Below are 9020 nucleotides of genomic sequence, written 5' to 3' on the forward strand. Positions count from 1 at the left end.
ACTCCCTGTCATAAATAATTCTACTCTCAAAGGTTCCTGGTGTCCTTGTCAGAACCAATACATTGTTCATGCCTGAAGAAAGACAGAGTCTTATAAAAACCAGAAAAAGGGTTCCTTGTAAATCACCACATCTATACTTAGAAATGTGTTAGACTTTTCTAAGCTTCAGTTCAGAGCATATAAAGTGTTTTTTTTTTCTTTTTCCAAGTTGAAAAATCCATCCAAAGGTCAGTCAGAAACAGGAATAAAACTGTCTTTCTAATCTCAAGCTGCTGTAATAGCATTTTTGGCAGTGAATGATAAACTTGAGCAGTTGAGGTTTACATGACAGATGAAGTGAACATGTCTTTGTCTATACATTAAATGACCCAGCACTGGCCCTTTTTCATCTCTTCTCCCAACCTATCAGACTATTTATAGATTTTTACTACAAATGGACCTCCTGAACAGAGGAAGGCAGATCAGCTAGATCTGAAGAAAGCATCACGGTGGAGCTGTGCCCATAAAGCCATCATTCCTGGGCAGGAATCCCATTTTAGTGATAACCTCCCAGGAATATTAACTCTTCCTTTACCTGACAGGGATTTTTACAGTCTTTCACAGTTTTTAGTAAGTGTGAAGGGTTGTTCAGGGAGATCTTATGATAATATAGGTGTTAGTTTGAAAGCAAAGTGCCATATCTTGGCTAGAGCTCTCATAGACATCCAGGAATTGAGATCTACTGCCCCTGCACATATTGCACCTGGCTGCAGGAACTTGAAAGCCATGATTCAGAGCTCTCAACTTGAATGAAAAGTGGACACTTCTCATTACATAGTCCTTGATGGCTAGATGGTTATAGCACTCAAGGATGGCAGAGATGTGGGGGCTTTTCTCTGTCATGCCTCATAGATAAGAAAGCCTTGCTGAAGACCTGCAGTCCTTGCTCTGTTAACTCTGGAGGAATATATTCAGGGTCTGGTTTTTTTTTTTTTAATATCTTAATGTTCATTAGAGTGGAGACTCTTCCATGACCTTAGTTATGGAGCTGCACAATAATGTGCCCTGTCTGTGTAGGGAGTCCTAGTGGAAACCAGGAAATTGCTACAGCAGTGGGTGTGAGGCTCTCATCCCTGGATATTTTATCTTGGTAACTGAGGGTCAGGTCATGTGGATTTCAATCCTGCTGTGTACAGGAGGAACTTTGCAGTGAGAAAAAGAGTTCTCTCCCTATTTTGAGTGAGTTTCCAAGCTATTGCATAAAAAAAAGTTTGAATAAGGAGGTTCTTCATCTTTTGATGCTCTTCTGCAGGGCTGGTTGTGCTGAGGTGCCTCCTGGGCAGAGCTGCCACTGATCTCAGCAAGACTGAGTGGTGAGGTGGGTCTGGTGAGCAGACCAGATCTGAAAACACAGGTACCTCTAGGCTTGAGGAGGTGTCATCAGCTTCACAGTGAAAAATATTGTCAAGCCTCCCCTAGGTACACTGGAGACTTCAGGTTTCAGAGCAGCTGGTGCAGAGAGGTTTAGGACCACAGTTTTTGACATATGAGCCTGAGGTGGGAGCTAGGGAGGCTGTAGGCTCCCAAACCTTCCAGGAGGATGATGTCCCACAGGTCCTCTGCTGGGGGGCTGCAGTCTGTGGGATGTTTCTTCTTCAAAGCTGTACAGCTCTCCAGGCCCTGCAGGGAGGATTTGACTGCTCCTTGCCTTTAGGATGCCCTGTTACATATTGAGCTGCTCATGGCTCCACGTAAGATGCTCCTTTTCCCATCTTCCCTTTTCCTCCAGGACAGGGGCCCCAGGCAGTGTCATACTCATAAGGCTTCAAACATCCAAGTATTTTAGGTACTTAGATGAGCTGATGAGCTTTCCAATCCCATGCTGTGTAGAGGAACACAGAGCAGCTGGGAGAGTGTAGATTTAGCCTGGCTCATATCTGAGGAGTTTTTGAGGATGGAAGAAAATATTTCCTGCAGCTCCTAGGGCTGGGAGGAAAGGTGGCTCTTGGAGCCTGCAGGAGCTTGGCTCTGTACTTTGAAGACATGAACATCCAAGGTATCCTGGGGAGGGAGAGCAGAATGGGCTCTCTCTGCTCCAACAGCTGCTTCCAAACCACTTCTGCAGGCAGGAAAATCTGCATCAATCCAGAAAGAGCAGAGGCCTCTCCAAAAGTGAACATGCAGAAGTGGAGTCAAACAAGAGTTCAGCCCTTCTTGCTGCCAAAGAAATGCCTCTCACCCAGTAGAGGACAGCACACCACTCTTGGAATCCTTGTGAGCACAGTGGGAGCTCTTTGATTTAGTAGCATTTGCAAAAAGCATCCCTTTCCCAGCCATCCTGCTGTGTCCTTCTTCATAGCCAGGCTGGGCTGTGAGAGGCATCAGAGCTGGCACTGGCACACAGGACCCTGTGGCCATGTCCCCATGGCTGGTCCCCAGCCCAGCCTGGCATCCTGAACTCTGCATGTCAGTGCATTTCATGGCATGGGCCAGCATGGCTTGGCTGAGAGGAGAAAGCAGAGAAGATGAGCTTGGGACTGGACTCTGTCTGTCTGTATGGAGGTGCCTGGTCCCACCTGAGATGCTGAAAAGCCACTGAGCTCACAAATCTTCAGCAGGACTCGTGCCTCATCTCCCAGCCCTGTGAGGAGTGTAGGTTTTAGTAAAACATCTCAGGCATCACTAGACATCAGAGCACAGATTCAGTCTGGTGTGAAGAATCCTAAGTGTTGGTGTTTTCCTGTTCACTGGGAGTCCAGATTCCTGTTCCAGTCACTGGTCATCCAGTCAACACAGTTGGGTAGCCTAGACAGAGACTCAGGCACAAGCCAGAAGGGTCCCCAGTCTGTTGCCTACATGTAGATGCCATTTCAGACTAAATTAATTTCATGCTAACTTTGTGCTTGCTCTTTGTTTGCATGGGCTTCCACCTGCCACAACTGAGTGCCAAGGGACAGCTCCAATGGCTCAAGGTGCCACCAGGTGCACAACCAAACTGAACCCCAGCACCATCTCCCAAGCTGGGTGGGCGGTGGTCTTGTCACTTGGCCAAGGGATCAATGGAGGGATGAAACAGAGCAGATTTCAGCCTCTTTTGTCTTCATTTAAACCCTTCAGTAGTGCTTGAGCCATGTGATCAATGTGGGCTGTGTTGGTGGAATGGAAAGCAAGAGGAGCTGCTAGAGGTGCTGTAGAAAAACTTCAGCTCCAAAGGGAAAACTCCACAGCAAAGTTTACAGGCATAAAGGACAGAAGCAGACAGCAGGAGGATTTGTCCATGAAGACATTTCAACACTGTTCACACAGCTGTCTGGGGTAAATAACAGCTGGATTCTCACAGTGCTCCCATGCTACCCTGACCACTCAGGGATTCACTTATGTGTTTCCAAATGTTTTTTTTCCTCTTCCCTCACAAAAGCAGCTTTTTGTGAATGAGAGCAGGTCCATCAATGGGAAACAATGGCTCATAAAGATGTAATGATTCATTTGGAGTCCTGCCAGGGGTTATTGTTTCTCCCAGTGAGCGTTTGCTTGAGCTGGAGGTTGCATTCAGAGCCTGCAGTTTCCTTGCTTTGCACCTCTGTGAAAGGAGCTTCAGTGTGAGAGTACTGGGAATTTGGCTAAGCTCATTTTGCTACGAACTTTTCCTTTTATTCCTTTCCCATATTACAGAAACTTAGGTATGAGACCAGACCCAGAGAAACACAAAACTGTATCCAAGGATTTTCCTTACCACATGAACATGTGGATATTTTTTCCCACAATGACCAAGTGAAGAAGCAATTTGCAACCAATCTGTGTCTTCACTTTTCCTCTTCCTCTTCTGAGACATGAGCAAATCTTCAAGAGTCTTTAGTCAATATCTACAAAGGCATTTGAACATACAGTACTGCAGTGCCACTGTGATAACCGCATTGGAGCAGCCTGGTCCTGTGAGCTGTCTGGCTGTGTGATGGCACATCTCCTCCTTTCTGTTGTGTAGGAACACATGTTCCCTTCCTTCTAGGCTTGCCACAGTAAATACTGCCCTGAGAAATCATTCTTCTAACACCAATAAAATCTGTCATTTCAAATTTTTTAAAGCAGTCTGTTTTGTAGCTATTTTTGGGAGCTCTGCCCTGTGTAAAATTCCATGCCCATTTCAAATACACTTACTACATTTCTTCCATCCTCTTGCTCTGCCATTATGGCTAAAATTAAGATTAAAAATAAAAGCCCAACAGCAACGTTCTGTACAGGCCAAAGTGTCTCAGACAAACTGGCAAAGCAGAGAGATTTTGAGGCTCAGTGGCCCAACCTTCAGAGCCCTTAAGGCTTAACTTTCCATTAGTCTACAGCACAACTCATGTGGGTCCTAGTTCAACTGGTCAGAGAAGGGCACACATGACTGATTGGTTAATGGCAGCTCATCTGGCACTTGGGAATTTTCCACAGTTCAACTTTTGATGGAGGAGGTTGGGTGGAACCACCTGCTCCCATCCCTGCAGTACAATGGGATGGGTGCCCAGCAGCATAGCAGCAATGCCAACACCAGCTGGGCTGGTTCCCAACCTTGACAAGGGCTACCACAAGCTGTGTATCAGAAAAATGCCAGTTCAGTGCAAAAATGTCCCTTTGTGCACTTGCACCTTGGCTGCTTAAAGTGACTTTTGACAGGTAACATGCAATTCTTCACTGCAAGGAATATCAAGTGTTGGAATGGGCTGCCCAGGGAAGTGGTGGAGTCATCACCCCTGGAAATTCAAGAAACAGCTGGAGGTGGCACTTAGTGCTGTCTTTTACTTAGCATGGTAGTGTTTGGTCAAAGGTTGCACTCAATGATCTTGGTGGTCTTTTCCTATTTCAATGATTCTGCGATTCTGTGGTTTCATTTCATATGTGGGTATGTAATCAGTGACCATCTCTGATAATACATGAGCTTGGACATTAGAGGGATTTATCTATCCTAGAGAAGAAAAAGGGAGGGGAAAATTTATTCCCTTTTATTTCCAGCTTCATGGACTCATGTTCTTCCTGCCCTACTCTTGTTAAGTGTGTCCTTGCTCTCTCTCAGTCAGTTTGCTGTAAGTGTGTAGCAAACTCAAAGGTCTGTGGCTGGGATGAGTTGAGATGTTTGGAAAAGAAATAACACATTTGTTTTATGTAGATCAGCACAGCCAATGGAGGAACTGCGAGGATTTTATTGGGCCAAAGTCAGCTGGCTGGAATTAGGTGGACTTCTTGGCAATCCCATCATGTTGATGAGTCAGTGTCAAGAATCTGAACATTACTGATGCAATCGTGGTGGGTTAATGTTTTGCAGCTAAATCTCATGTAGAAAAAGGTGAAGAGGGACTTTTGACAAGGGCATGTAGTGATAGACCAAGAGGGAATGGCTTTAAACTGACAGAAACTGGATATTAGGAAGAAATTCTTTTCTGTGAGGGTGGTGAGGCCTTGGCACAGTTTGCCCAGAGAAGCTGTGGATGCCCCATCCCTGGAAGTGTTCAAGGCCAGGCTCAAGGGGAACTCTGAGCAACCTGGTCTAATGAGAGGGGTTGGAACAAGATGATCTTTAAGGTCCCCTCCAAACCCAGACCATTCCATGATTCTATGATTCTATGAAATCAGTGGGAGTTTTTCTTTCTGTCCTTTGGCTTCTAGGCAGGATCTTCCACACAAATTATGGTAGACCATGTGTTGTGCACTGAGACAGGAATGCAAGAGCCATCACAGGACTTTATGTGTCTTTACTTGAGATGCAATAGCTGTTCCTGGTCTTCTCCAGAATAGTCATTTTGGATAAAAGAGTTTCCCAAAACAATTTGTTAAAACCAACCAATTGAAACCTGAGATGGAGCTGAAATTATTTTTATTCCTCTTCTGTTTAAATTCCAGGTTGCTCCTGGCTGAGTGCTCCTCAGATACCTGTGTGAATCTACTGAGTAGCCTTGTCTACACCCAGAGCAGGGGGTGACAGCAACCTGCCTTGCAAAGGAAGCTCTCTGGGCTATCCCTGAACTACAATTTAAAGTGGTCAAGCTCTTGTATGGATATGGCAAATCATCAACATGCTCTGTGGTGTGTGCAGGAATATGTTCCATAGACAAATCCACTTGTGAGCCTCGTCTGAAAAATGCAAAATTTGCTCCAGTGATGCAAAGGAGCCCTAAAAGGATCCAAATGTAGTATTTTATTTTTTTTTATGTCTGCTCTGGCATGGAGGAAATAAAGATAGTAACAGAGAAGGTAAAAAAGGTCTGGTGGTAGTGACCAAGTACCTGCTCTCAAGGAACTGTTCTCTAGAGCTGGAGGCCACATTCTGAAGTTGTGTGTCTGTCTGTGGGTGGACAGGAGTCATGCCTGAGGTTCTGTTTGTTTCCTCTGCTTTGGTCAGAGCTCTGCACTCTTTTCACCCTCCCCTCCCACCCAACTGTTTCTCCTGCCCCAATTGCACTGGGCAAATGCTGGAGTCAGTTCCTAGGAACTGACTCAAGAGAATTGGAAGTGAAAGGGTCTTGGAAAAATGAAACATTGCTTAATTCCATGCTGGAGCAGTTCCTCAACCAGTCTTTCTGCAGAATAGGAGCATGGGAGCTCATGTGTGCTCAGGAGGTTGTGGCGGGTGAAGCAGGACTGGCCTTTGCAGCAGCAGTTTGGAGATGACTTCAAGGCCACACTTGGGCAGATGCTGGTAAGGACACAGTGTCATGGGTCATTACCCTTCTGAGCTCAGAAAATGCTTCTTTTCTGATGTGCACTTGGCCTTTGACATCACTGCCTGCGCTGCTGTACCAGCCTGGTAGAGGGGATGTGCTGTGCAGACTTGGCTGATGTGCACTGAAGCATCAAGCTCCCTCCATCTACTTACACAGCTGGTGGTAGCCACCAACCTGCCTTCAGCCAAAAGCCTGTCAAGAAGATGCATTGACACAATATTTAAGGAATAGCTGTCCATTGGTATATTTTATGTTTTTTAAATTTGCACTATATAAAGCCTTTCTGTGGGCTTCAGCAAGGAATCAAAACTCTTTCCTCTAGGTGTTTACTAGAAACAGGTACACATTTCATTCCTGGAAATTATTTCAGTCCTGTTATTGATTTGTTTCTATTGATGGCTTTGGGAGCTTTTGGCAAAAGACCAGGGGTATAAAAACAGGGGAAAGAAGCAGATCTCAGCAATATTGTTTTGGTTCCATGCACCCAATGACCATGTGGCATAGATTAATGGGAAACTGATGTTATTTATCTTTGTCTGCCAGCACAGCTCTGAAGCAAACCCATATCAAGCACTGAGAAACAAATGAGAGCTGTGCGGCTGCTCTGTGCTGTTACCAGAATCAGCTTCCGGTTCTAAGGTCTTCAAAGGTCACTTCTGACTGCTTTGGATGGGACACAATGGCATAAGCATGACCTCCTATCTAGATGATATTTTTTGTGACCTGTCTTTTATGTCTTTGACCTAATTAGGGCTATTGTGATATCCCATTATTTGTAAAGAGTCTGTATTTGTAAGTGACATTCTGATTTTTGTTCTTAGTTTCAGTTCTGTTCTTTCACTTTCAGCATTACTGAGTCAAAATTACTCCTAAATCTCCTCTCAAGTTATCCTGGGTATTAAAAGTTCCCTGGTGTGCCTGCAAGGGCAGATGTGGCCTCAGTAGAAGAGGAGACAGTCTCCAAGACCAAGTGTAGAACCTCGTGGTGCTGAGTGTGTTGCTGCAGAACCAGCTCACCCTAGTCCTTTCCAGGTATCCCTGCTGCTCTTCCCATTTCCTGCTCTTCCTGTCCTCCTTCTAGAGGTTCATAATTGTTATTTATCAGAAAACACTCTGACATATCCAGTGAGGGAGATCCTACCCACCTGTGAGAGTAAGGATGAGGAGCTTCTTTGCTCCAAGGGAGGAAGAAAGAAGCAGTGATTACCTGTGGCTTGATGCTGATCATCTCCTCTCCTGGCTTTGGTGGTTCAGCAAAGGTGAGGCATTTTCTCCCAGGTTTCTCCAGAGCCTGGAAAACAGTGTGATCTTGGCATGTCTGTGGAGAGTGTGATGTTCCCAGTTCTAGGAAGTGCTGGCACTGGGCATGCTGTTTCTTTGACTGGGCTTTGTGCTCTGGCCAGTGCATTAACTGCAGAGTGCTGCTGCAAGGGCAGCATACCAAGGGCTTGATTCAGCCCTTGCTTTGCTTTTTATGGGCTCCCAGTCCAGTAGAGCCAGGATGCTTGGCTAGCCCAAGATCATCTCCTGAGGTACTCAGATGCTTCAGAGAAGTGCAAACCCCTTCATTTCACATGTGGAAAGTGGATTTCTGTGGAGGGTGAGTGAATAGCCAGTCCCAAATCTCTTTGAGGGAGGCCAGGTGTGGTGCACGTTGCCTTCTCCGTCATCCATCAACCCTGCTCTGGCCTGATGCAAGAAGTCCGATAACCTTTTTCAAAGGACCAAAGGGAACAATCTGAATCACTTGAGGATGAGTCAAGTTTGGATGGATTCCCCACAGGCAGGCTTGGCAGCTGGCCTAGCACCCGTGCAAAAGGATTAACCTGTTCTGTCCCATCACAGCAAGTGGGGGAAGAGCTCTTCTCAGAGTGGCTTGTGTTTCCAGACTGGAGCCCACCATGCTCTGCACAGCTGAGGGTTTTTGGGGAATGCACATCAGGTGCAAGTGCACTGCAAGGACAGTGATCTGGAGGAGCTTTAGCTGAGCTGTTTTCTGTGATTTCCCTCCTCATTCCTTGTGATACATTTCCCACCACTGCGGGCTGTGACCTCTGGTTCTTCTCTCTGAGTTCAGTGAGAATTTTGCTACGGACATAAAGGGAAGAAATACCTCCCCATTTCAGGACTTTGAGCAACCAAGAGTCACAAGCTAAACCTCCAAATCTGATAGAGATGCTGGGTTTGGGTGTATGAGAAGATCATAGAATATGCTGAGTTGGAAGGGACCCACCAGGACCATTGAGCCCAGCTTCTGGCCCTGCAGAAGGCACCCCAAAGATCACAATATGGTCCTGGGAGCGTTGTCCAAATGCCCCTTGAAATCAAATTATTGGAGTCAGA

The sequence above is a fragment of the Haemorhous mexicanus genome, chromosome 1, assembly GCF_027477595.1.
Source record: "Haemorhous mexicanus isolate bHaeMex1 chromosome 1, bHaeMex1.pri, whole genome shotgun sequence".
In the NCBI taxonomy this organism is placed as follows: Eukaryota; Metazoa; Chordata; class Aves; order Passeriformes; family Fringillidae; genus Haemorhous; species Haemorhous mexicanus.